Source organism: Columba livia, chromosome 1 (genome assembly GCF_036013475.1).
Source record: "Columba livia isolate bColLiv1 breed racing homer chromosome 1, bColLiv1.pat.W.v2, whole genome shotgun sequence".
Lineage (NCBI taxonomy): Eukaryota > Metazoa > Chordata > Aves > Columbiformes > Columbidae > Columba > Columba livia.
This window is the reverse complement of record NC_088602.1, coordinates 99,809,598-99,821,205: the sequence shown is the minus strand read 5'-3', so window position 1 is coordinate 99,821,205 and position 11,608 is coordinate 99,809,598. Positions and strand designations below refer to the sequence as shown.

At 46.6% G+C, this 11,608-nt stretch overlaps 2 long non-coding RNA genes across 2 annotated transcripts; both read right to left on the bottom strand.

Moving 5' to 3' along the window:
* Positions 1-1,708: 1,708 nt before the first annotated feature.
* Positions 1,709-3,839, bottom strand: LOC110358201 (uncharacterized). Its single transcript, XR_002412373.2, has 2 exons — positions 3,317-3,839; positions 1,709-3,160 (listed from the first exon to the last, which is right to left on the bottom strand). It is a non-coding gene; the product is annotated as an uncharacterized LOC110358201 (long non-coding RNA).
* Positions 3,840-9,770: 5,931 nt separating this feature from the next.
* On the bottom strand, positions 9,771-11,067 carry LOC135579999 (uncharacterized). The gene is made up of 2 exons (XR_010473947.1): positions 10,705-11,067; positions 9,771-10,308 (listed from the first exon to the last, which is right to left on the bottom strand). It is a non-coding gene; the product is annotated as an uncharacterized LOC135579999 (long non-coding RNA).
* Positions 11,068-11,608: the final 541 nt, after the last annotated feature.

Here is an 11,608-nt window from a genome sequence, read left to right as displayed (position 1 = left end):
GGGAAAAACACACAAGAGCAACACGCTAGTTGCAAAGCATATTACACGCTAGATTTAAAATAAAATAGCATGCATGAGGGGTGAATATTCAGCATAACGCATGACGACTCAGCCCCATCATTCTCTTTCCAGTTCCTAGGAGCTGTGGGACTGGAACTCCCTGGGCTGCGCTCACCATCCTGGAATAAAAGGCAGGGACAACATTCAAATTTGGTAAGCAAAGGAAGCAAGTGCCTAAACATCAACTTTCTTAATCCACTTGAGGCAAGCAAAAGGAGAAATATCACTTCAGTGGAGAAGGGTGGACAATCCCATACAGTGGGGTTGTTGTTCCTCTCTCACTTCTGAAAGCTCACTTACTTCCTTTCCTCGTGGGATTGTATTTCAATCGGTTTAATGGCTTTGGCAGAGCAACGGCTCTGGAGCCTGATCCCCCCTCCAGAGAAGCGGTGCTTGTGGCAGTGCCACACATCCCCCTCCTCCTCCACCTCACCCCACCACCTGCCTGGTCCCAGCACAGCACCCCCAGCACCACCTCCCGCCCCAGGGAAAGCCCTTTGCCAGGTCAGGATCCCCTTTGCAATGCTGGAGAAGGTCTATATCTGCAGTGTTGAACACCATTAGCCCTTCATCTCCTCATCTGCCCCAGTGTCGCTGCTCAGACAGGCATGCCAGACAGGGCGGGCACGTGTTTCCCAGCTCTTTCCCAAGCACAGAGTTTGACAGCACCATGAATCTGGCTCTGGCCTCGCTGGTACTGCAGCGAAAACACTTTGGCCACGTGGCATTCACTCCACTGGTTTGAATTTATTTTAATGGTTCTGACAGGCCAACTTTGTACTAGCAGCTTCTTCTGCCAGATCAAATATTGTTTACCTGCCCCACTTTAACTTTATGCCATGTTCAATATCTTCTCTCCGCACCGAGCTCACTTTATGCCAGATCAGGTATTGTCTGTCCTCCCTCGGCCAGCATAGACCATAAAGCTCTGTACACTCCCCGCCGTGCGCTCTGCCTAATTCAGCAGAGGTGCGAGCACACTCCTGCACTTGATCCAGACCCTGTTCCTCCTGCTGAGGGAGCTGCTGGTGCACGGAGCTGGCATCTGCAGCCCGGGCAGGCTCCGGCAACTGCCAGGAACCCCGGGCACACCATGGGAGCAGGTCTCCAGCTGCCCCCAGCCCTGGCCAGAGCAATGGGAGTTCCCAGGGACTGTAAAGATGGTGCTGGGACACTGGCGTGAGTCCTAAACCTGCCGATGTGTCAAGGCACGGAGGGCAGGAAAAGGAAAGGAAAAGCTGTGCTATCGTGACTTCAGGTTGAAAGAGTGGTGAGGTAAGATGAGTTTTACCTCAGGCTGAATTCAAGCTGCTAGCCCACTTAAAAAAAAATAAAAAATTATTGTGTTTTTCCTGCTGCCTCTGCCTGAGAGAGCTCACTGAGGTTAGTCACACCACACTCAAAAAAACCCCACACCTTTCCTTTATTTACTTGTTCTGAGTGGGGAGTGTAAACATATCTGAGGTGGGTCTGACCTGCTTTTTATGCAAGGAAATGTTTCAGAGGAATCCCAGGAACCAGGACTTTTTTGCATGTGAGGCAAAGGAAGAAAAAAATGGTCTGAAAGCAAAGTGACTCTGAATGTGGCTCTAGAGATAAAATGGGTTTTCAGCTCCTGCATGCAGGAGCAGCATTTCTCAAAGACAGCTTTTTTCTATTTCATCTTCTTTCTGTTTATTTTAAGCGAAGCCCTTTTTTATCTCCTTTTTTAGGTTTTAATCTTTGTATAGAACATACTCCATGACCCTGACAGAGGAAAAGCAGCAAAGCCGTACCTCTATGACTGTGTTTAGAAATTGTCAACTATCAAAGTCAACGCCCTGTGAGCAGCGACTGAGTTACTCCTATTGCCACATGTTCCCGGGTTGGACAGACTGCATTGCTCGGTGTGTTGATGCATCAGAATTTCACACACTGTGAATATTCACCGTGCATATTAAATTAACCAGGTGAGAAAATACAGGTTTGTTTTGCATGTTAACTCTGTGTTAACGCTGCCCCTAAGTGGTTAAGTTGGTTTATTGCAAGTTAATTAGCCCTCATTTCAGGCAGTTATTTATTTATTTGTGGAAGACTGTTGTGTTTTTTTTCTCTTCTAGCTTGGTGACTAGGCCTTGCCTCTCTAGTTTGTGTTCTCATCCTCCTCTGTGTGGGTTTCACATAACCGCAACATTTACAGTCAACTCAGCTTGGAAAATACGCATACAGAGAAACATGGATGCCTACTACATGTTTATTACTTAATCCCAGCGAGGCTGTGATCCTGTTAGCAGGCTCCTCTCCCTCAGCTCGTTTTAATTAGCATTTCAAGGGATGCTTGCTACAGCAAGATGGTGAAGTTTGAAGTTATGATAGGCTGTTTTTTGCATCTTTCCTCCTGAATTAATGTGCCACTTCACGATCATTTCATCACCCAGGAAAGCCTTTTCACAAGTAAAGCCTTGATATTTATCCTCTTGTTCCTGTCCTTCTGGATGGATCCATGCAATGCACCACACCTTCTCCTCTCAGGGCAGCTGGTTAATGTTGGAGGGGTACATAGGGCTTGGGATGCCAAGCAGAGTAGCTCAAGCTTGCGATAGGACCTCAGGCTTCCCTTCTCAGTATGTGCCCCTCCTCCTGCCCCATGGGGAGAGGCAGGTGAGGAAGGAAGGCGGCCACACTCGGCTCACCATCTCTGAAGGGCCTCACGCTACTAGAAGGGACTCAACAAAACCTCCGACCTAATGACTCCAAGGTGCCTTTTAAAGTCATCCACCATGGACTTCCTTGGTTTAGTTGGTCCAAGGCTGCAGCTGGGGAGCGTGGGACTGCTCCCCAGTTTGGTTTTCAGTCACCAAACCACCTCCCAAAGTGCATCAAGTAGGTGACCACAAAGACCCCTTCCCAGTCCAGACTTCTTCAGTTCATCACTTTATTAGAGCTGAGTCACTCAGGTCGAAGTAGATTCCTTCAGCTCCCTGTGAGATGGTGCGTAGCAGAAGTGCCCCTTGGTGTCCACCCTCCTCAAGGGTCAGAGTCCAAATGGGTGGGGTGAAGCCGGCAGCAGGCAGAGCGGGCTTGCACCTCCAGAGACCTGCATTCAAACTCCCGGTAATGCCTGTAGTTGGGGAAAGCAAACCTGGTCAATATGGCAGCAGCAGGCGCTTGCACTGCACCAGGCAGCACAGCTGTCCATCCTTGCTCCAGCTGTGTCAGCAGCACAGGGAGAGGAAGGTGAGGAAGAGCAGGGGCAGTGCAGTGCAGCTCAGGGTACCTGGATACATTGGCAGAATCTCCCTCTTGATTATCAGCCTCTTCTTTCCACAAGCTCCTAAAATTCACATCTAAGACGCCATAAAAACTGAACAGCAATGAATCTTCAGGAAGGTCTCCACACAGAACACAGGCTGCTTTTCCTTCACGCCACCACTGCTCTTCACCTTAAATTAGCGACATTTGTCTCCCTATCCTTTCCCTCCTGAGCGTGCAGACCGCAGGCAGGGAAGGCATCTCGCCGCCCCGAGCCCCGTGAAGCCATACGTTCCCTCCTTGCAGCACATCCTAGAGCCGGGGCTCGGAACGGGGGATGTCCAGCGCCGTGAAGCGGGAGCTGGGTAGCGCCATGGGGGTGAGCAGCCGCCTGTCCTCCCCCCCGAGCTCCAGCCGCCCGGCTCGGCAGCGCTGCGGGCGCGGAGCGCTGTGCGCGTCCCGGCCCTGCGCAGCGCGCTCGGACACGGAGTTAAGGAGTCCGGACACACCGGGATGCGAGAGGAGCCGCGACGGCGTGAGGGGAGCTTGCTCACCTGAAAAGGGGCTTCGGGAGGGCACCGCCGGCGGGTGGCAGGATCGCAAGGGTATCGGCTTCTCTGCTGCTTAAAAATCTGCCGCCGCGTCTCCTCGGTGCTGCGTTTTTAATCAGGGCTGAGAAAGCCTGCGTAAAAGCTCAGGGACTACCTTAAATATCCCCTAACCAAGCCTTCTCAAAGCTCCCATTAAAATACAAACACCACAGCCAAGACGGCGGGCTGGAGGTGTGCCCAGTGGCCAAATAAATCATAATATTCCAGAGATCCTGTTTGCAAGTGCCCATTAAAACCTGACAACAGGCTAATACCAAAAAGGCAGCGTGAACTGAAAAAGGCAGAAAACAACGTGACCCTTCCTGCAAAGCAGCCCGGGTTTATTTCTTGCCTTTTCAAACCAGGGCTTCCCCTCTTCAATGCCGTCCTCTTCCCGGGGGATGTGGAAAGGGGTTGTCGGTGTCCCCGAGAGCTGCTCAGGGACAGGGGCCGGGGGCTGCGCACCCCCGGCCCCTCACACCCCCCGCGGCCAGGACCAGCCCCTGCCAGGGACTCCCCTGCCCAGCACCGTGGCTCGAAATCTCTGCCCAGGATTCAGACCAGGGCGAAAAAACAGCCATTTATCTGCATTTGCTGTCTTGGTGACGTCCGCGGGCGCTTTCTGTGTTCCTTATCTGTTTTCTCAAATAAATAAATAACTGAAAAACAGACACGCTAGGGGGAAAGAAAAAAAAAAAAAAAGACGGAGAAAATGATCAGATTTTGATCTAGTAAGCAATTTAAATCTGGGCTGGCAAGCTGCATTCTTTCATTCATTAATTCAGCCGTGTGCTCAGAAGACCCCAGCAGGACTCCCTTCCAGCGCAAGAACTTCCGACTGTGAAATAAACCCCGCGTAACCAGATTAACTATGAGGTATGTATCAGCCAGGTCTTAGGCATTAATTCAAGCATACTTTCCCTGCACTGCACATCACCAGAGCTTGATTTCCGTATCAGGTGTTGCTCACTGACAGGCATAAACTCTCTGAAGTTTCCTGTCTTCCAGCTCTCCCTGTATTGCTGTTCCTTGCTCAATAAATTTAAAAAAAAAAAAAAAAAATATTATATGTGCTGTCAGAGAGTCTTGATTTGGCTGTTAATAGCAATGTTGTCAATACCTTTTCTTTCAGTCTCACATAATTCAAAAGTGGCTGAACAGTTTTGTTCTGGCATTACGAAAATGAATCACTTCTGGGTTGAGCCCAAGCATAGAAAATCTCACCCTAAAACTTCAACATTCGTAAATTCAGAATATATTTAGTGTGCAGAAACTGGTGGGCAAGATAGAAATCTCTGCATAAGCTTAGTGCAGCTTTCCAGCTCGCAAGTCTGTGCTATACTGAATCATCAGATGATTACTGTCTGTATGAGTGACTTCAATTATAGCATTATTATGCTATTTATCATTTGATAAATGAAGCAGGACAGCAGCCCGTTTGCGTCAGGTGCTGTGCAAACATTCAGATGTGCTCAGACAAGACCACGAGGACTATCCATAAAGTCAATGGGACATGAGTGGGAATCTTCAGGCAAGGACCCCTTTCCACGGGCAGGCTGATCTAATACCGCTGCAGCAAACGCCGCGAGCTGGCTTGCCAGCAAATTCCTGGTTTTCTCTATGTGCTCGCCTGTGGACTGAATACAGAGGGACAAAGTCAACATTAAGTCTGTTTGTACAGACCTACACCATGAACACATTTGTTTTAAAAGTGAAGAGTGAGAGGGTTGTGGTTGTTTGGGATTTTTTTGAAAAAGACAAAATCTTCAGCTGTTCTGGCTCTCAAGGACTTTTATTATTGTAGCCAGCTGAAGTATGGTTTATGACATAGTTAAAATTCATGTATAGCCTCTACTGCAATTTCAATACTTTATTTCAATTTTAATTCTTTATTTGCGATGGCAATATCTAATACATGATAATGGTAAAACTTCACTTATTAAGTGAGCTGGGATCATCCAGTTGGTACCAGGTTGTCCATTCTCTCACAGAAATAAATGTTAATATAAAACTCGGTCACTGTGTTCTCCACTATACGGATAAGTCCAGGCTGCCAGGACCTTTGGCATAACTGCTCAGCAGATGAAAGTCTTAACTTCCCATTTTTATCAGCCTGACACCTTTCAGAGATATTAGCTCTACTTTTCTTTTTTTTTCAGTGAGTGCCTTGGTACACAGAGTATATGTGTGTGCCTGCCATTGCTCTGAGTATGGAGAAGCCACTTACTACCTGACCCAATCGATTCCCAAGCTTTCACTGAACTGGAATTTGGAAACACAATGTATTCTTTCAGCATGGCCTGCAAATCCCGCTTTTTAAACTGGATCTTTCCACACAAAGTCCTCATCAAGTTATTTTTTTTTCTGGTGACACTCAGCCATTCAAGAGCCACATCTTAGATAGCAGGGACAAAAACATGCAAAAATTACTTTTGCCTTTTCTCTCATCTGTCCCAGTCAGAGAAGAAGGTTCACAGGTTCAAAAATTTATCTTCATCAGTGTCCTCCGATGCTATTTATCAAATTTTAGTCCAAATAATATCTGGTAATGTGTTTAGCTTGTTAGCAATAAAAATGCGTAGCTGACATTGATTTTGGAGCTACATGTTGCTGAATAAAAGCTGATGCTTTTGCTCCTGAGCCGTCGGATGAAATGCAAGAGCATGCTCAGACGCTGGATGAGATGAGAGTCTCCAAGGTGCATGTGTTAACATTGCAGTGAAAAAAGCAGTCTCATCCCACAGACTTTAAAGAATATTTGTGGCTTTTTGGTTTTTGGATAACTGTGAGCATCTCCTTTTCTCATACTAATACAATCTGCTTTCTGTTTTCACAAGACTTCAAGGGACAGTGAAATTGCTTCAAACCAATTCCATCATGTGAAAAAACAGTTAACACTGTTTCCACAAGGAGAACATTCTAGGTATTCATCATGGATTTTGTAGTCACAAACAGACCACAGGCATTTTTGCCTCTGACAACAGTATCTAGAATTAGATATTTTATAATATTCTGTATTTGTAACTTTAATTTATAAGTCTTTATAAATTCCGTGAGCGAGGGAACACATAGTGGCTTCTTGCTCTGGGATACGTACGTGTTTGGTAGATAAAAGACAAAGGGCCTTCTAGCATCAGAAATACTTCCCCTCTGCCTGCACTGAAGTCAAGTCATACTTCAAGATTTTTTTTCTTAAGCTTCATAGAATGAGCTTCTTCCATTTCTCCTTACTGAGCAGGTCCAACAGATTGCAAATCATTCTTCCAGACATCTTTAAACCCTTTCTGCTTTCACAAAAGCCTCTGCAAAGCAGACAAAGAGGGGAGAAGGAACTAAACCCTCTGTTATCTACCTTATCTCCTCTCACGAGCTCTGCCCAGCGCAGCACAGGAGCTCCCATTTGCATGATTCTCAACAGCTCCCTGCACCGATGGTGTGGCTCTGCTCACCGTATGAGCCAGCTGCAAACTGCGCCACGGTGTCCTGGTTTTGGTAAAAACAAGTGTCTTTTTCAGTGAATTTTGCCTGTCAGCTAAAGCCTTCATATTAACTGCATTTTCCTGGAGAACCAGACACATGTTTTGGTAAACCTAGCAATGCAATGCAAACTTATTGATAAGCATGGATGGACATCTCACGAGAGGGGCAACGAGAAACCGGTGACCAAGAAACTGACCAACTGTGTATAACATTCCATTCACGTGAATACTTCATATAAAAGTGGGAGATCACGAGGATCTCGTCCCTTTTGCCTTTGCTTTTTCCCTTCTGCTTACGGCTGACATTAGGAGAGGACCTTGCTAGTCGTCCCTGCGAACTGAGGCCTAGTGAGAGACTGAATCCAGCTCCGGTTGGCTGCAGAGTCCAATCCAGGACTTTGGTTGCCGGCTCTGCAGTTGCTGAGACTTTCAAGATTGGTTTTGTATATTTTGTATTATTTTCTCTATTCTTATTAGTAGCATTAGTAAAACATTGTTAATTTTTCCAACTCTCTTCTCTCTGTCCTTCTTTCCCTCCCGATCACCTGTCCTGAGTGGGAAGGGGGGAGAGAGAGGGGCAAAAAGGGGGAAGGGGCTGGGAGAGGGAGTTAACAATACATCTGCCAGGGTTTTATTGTCACCCCGCAATCTTAACCCTCGACACACGGTGATTTTTTTTCTCTGATAAACAAGTTGAAATTCACTGACTTCGCTAGTGACATTGGTGCAAAGAAGAGCAGAATATGACTTGGTGCTTGTAGGCAAGTGAAAACAACACGGCTTCTTGCTTCTTCTGCTGCAGGGCTCCAAGGCTTCTGACGCTGCAAGATATGTCTCGTGAAGCCCAAATCCAACCCTTCAGCTCTGCAGCCCCCTGGGTTTGAATCTTTAGATGCAAACACAGCAATGGAAGTCCAAGTTGCAACTTTATTACTTGTCTTCATAATGCAGTTTAGAATTTGGGGGCTCCATGAGAACAGCTGATTAAATGTCATTTTCATTAATTAGGCTATTTTTTTGAGTTTCCAACCAACAGCAGAGACCTTGAGTGTAATGGCTAAGATCTCTGACAGAGGATGACACAAACCCAAACTCTCATTTCAGCTCATATCTGAGAAGCAGATTAACTCAAATCTGTGTCTTAACGCTGCTAACACATCCCACAGACAGCAGCCCTCATCCACACCCCCAGTGTCAAGAAGAGCTCTGCATGTCATTTCCTTGAAGAGTAGCTGGGGACAAAGTGTATATGTTGCATCCACACAGTACCAGGTTTACTGTGATTGTGCAACAGCAGGAAATGCCACAGAGCATTAGTGTATTTCAAAATACTTTATAAACCACAGAATAGACATTTTTATCTTTTTAAAACTGGATCAGAAGGATGGAAAATTAGTATTTCAGTTGCTTATACAGACTGAAGCCACAAAGATATGCACCAAACCTGTTTGTGTAAGTTCATATACCACTATGCTTTATCCATAAGGCATTACAACATTTCAAGTTCTGAAGAACTCCCGAGAATCTAGATAGACCTCATCTCTTGATAAATGGGTTTGCTCAAAGCTTCACTTCGGAGCCTAGAGAGCTAGCCAGGCATGTCCTGCATCCTAGGCTAATTGTACGAGACTATTATTTATTCCATTCAGTAAGTGTGCATCTGGTAGTGATGATTGCAAAGCCTATAAGAAGGCTGATACTTCCTAGCAAGTGACATTTTTATGGTTAATAGAAACTGTCATAGAAACCACTTGGAGGGGGATATGTACAGGCTTGATTTTCAACTTAACAGTAAATCACTTCAGATTAGAATTAGATATCATGACAAAATCCTTCACCCTGTAAATTTCCAGAATGCAAGTAGCAGTGGCTCCAGGAGAAACTGCGATGAAACTAGAAGAAAAGTTTCTGATTTGGTTTTAACATTCGGTGTGCCTGAGATCGTGTCTTCTCCATAAATGATGCCACATCACAAATGTGCCTGCTTTTTCACTTCTTGCTAATGTATTAATAATAGGAAGTAGTCCTTCTTGTAGGCCGGTACTCCTTGGGCAAGAGGTGGTTCAAACATGGAAGAGAAAGACGAGCATCATGCCAGAGACATCACAGGCAGCATCAGACGTACAGTGCTGCAAGAATCTGAGCCATGCCGAGTCCCTGCAAATACAAACAAGTCACGAGCATCTCATGGGGCTTATACCATCAGCCTGTTGAGACAAGGGCACAAGGCCTGATGTCATCCATGAGTGAGGTGAACATGCCTCTACCTAAATACTCCTATTCCTGGTTTGGGGCAACTGCAGACTTCTGCAGTGTTTGTTCCACTGTTCTCCTGCCAAATGCCCTAGCAAGCTCAAAGTATTTTTACGGTGACTGTAATGGTCAAAGGACACAGGTAAGACAGTCCGTGTGTAGAGACAATATCTTTTATTAGACCAACTGATTATAGATGGGAAAATTAGACAAGCTTCTGGGCACAGAAGTCCTTCTTCAGGTCTCTAAAAGCCACTTTTTGAAGTGCTGCCAAAGAAAAAGCAATCAGCACAAATGACAAACCACGTTCTCCCATATATTAGAGCTCAGCTTTGCCCTTCCAGCGAGGGACTGAGTCAGGGTCAGGTTTGCACCATCCACCCTTCAAAGGAGCCCATCACCGCCCAGCAAGTGCTGAGGCACTCCCAGAGCAGTTGTGTCTCTGAACCATGGGTGTCTCCTCATTCTGTAGGTGCTCCTGGCCTTCCTGACATCACCTTCCTGCCTGGCTGGCTGCGAGGCCTTGGTCCTTTCAGACCTCCCACATGCGTGACATGGAGGCAAGGCCTTTCTTCTGTAGAGCTTTGTCTTTTTCATGGAGCTGGGAGAGCTCCACAGGGAGATGGGACATCTCCTCAGGACAGTGTGCAGTGCTCAGCATGGGACAGCAGAACCACCATCTTCAGTCTGTGCATCTGTAATGGTAGTAATAACATTACCGCATCTAAGACCCAGGGCGGCTTCTACCAGGGAAACCCAAATTCTCCATGAGAAAATCAGGTATGAAACCAATGGAAGATAGAACTCTAGGCATGAAAATGTTCAGGATGGCGCGTAGCTGCACACCCCTTGCAAGGGTCCCGGTACCGCCCTCCCATGGTGGAGGGACATTCCCTGGCTGCTCTCTTTCAGCTGGGCTCTGCTTCCAGTGGTGTCAACAAACCATGGTGGAGAGACATTCGCCCGCTGCTCTCTTTCAACTGGGCTCTGCTTCCAGCGGTGCCAACAAATAACCATCTCAACAGAAGCAACACTGCATTGTACAACACCGCCCTGCAGCCCTCGCCAAACACCAGTCGCAGGCTACTTACCAAAAGCTGGAGAAGTCACTAAATCTGGCCTGGTTTTAGTCAATCGGGGGCAGTTCCAGCCCTCAGGAGGACAGCCCTGCCAGCTGCCCTCCCTCTTGCACAATAGGGAGAGGAAGGGGACATCCATCTCTGGTACCCGGGCCAGGAGCAGCCGCAGCAGCTTGTGAGAAGACAGGCGGCTGGTGGGGAGCCACGACGGGAAAGCAATTGCACGGCACCTCTCACAGGGTACAGGAGTGTGTAAAAGGCTGTGAGCAGCCTCAGACAATTAATTTCCATATTCCCTTTCAGTCAGATCTAGAAATGAAGCATGCTGCATTCAGCGTGGGACACCAGGTCTAGGGGGAAAGAAAGAAAGAAAAAAAGAAAGAAAGAAAGAAAGAAAGAAAGAAAGAAAGAAAGAAAGAAAAAAAATAAAAACAAATGATTCAGCAATCAGCAAATTCAGAGGAGGAGCAGGAGGAATGGGTCTGAAGAGATGAATCAGCACTGGCCTCAGGTGATGGAGGGAAGGAGGCATTTCTGCTCCGCTGATTTGTGCAGCCTGATTGAAGGCAGCCCCGGCACTGGCATTGCATCGGAATGGAAACTGCCTGATAGGCTGCAAACCCTATGAGAGGAAAAATCTAGCAGACAATGTCTTTATTGAGTACATTTTGTGACCTCCCAGCTGATTGGACATTTTTTTACTGACTTACAATAGATATTATAGATGCTGGGGGGACTGTTGTGTGGGGTTTTTTATGTGTATGGTGACAGCGTGTAGGGTAGAGAATTTTAAGCAAGGCTGCATGAAATTCAATCACTTAATCTTAAATTACAAGCCACTGGCTGCCAAAGCAATTTTTGAGATGGAAATTCTTCTGATTCACAGATTCCTTTGCCTTTTTTAAGGAACAATGAG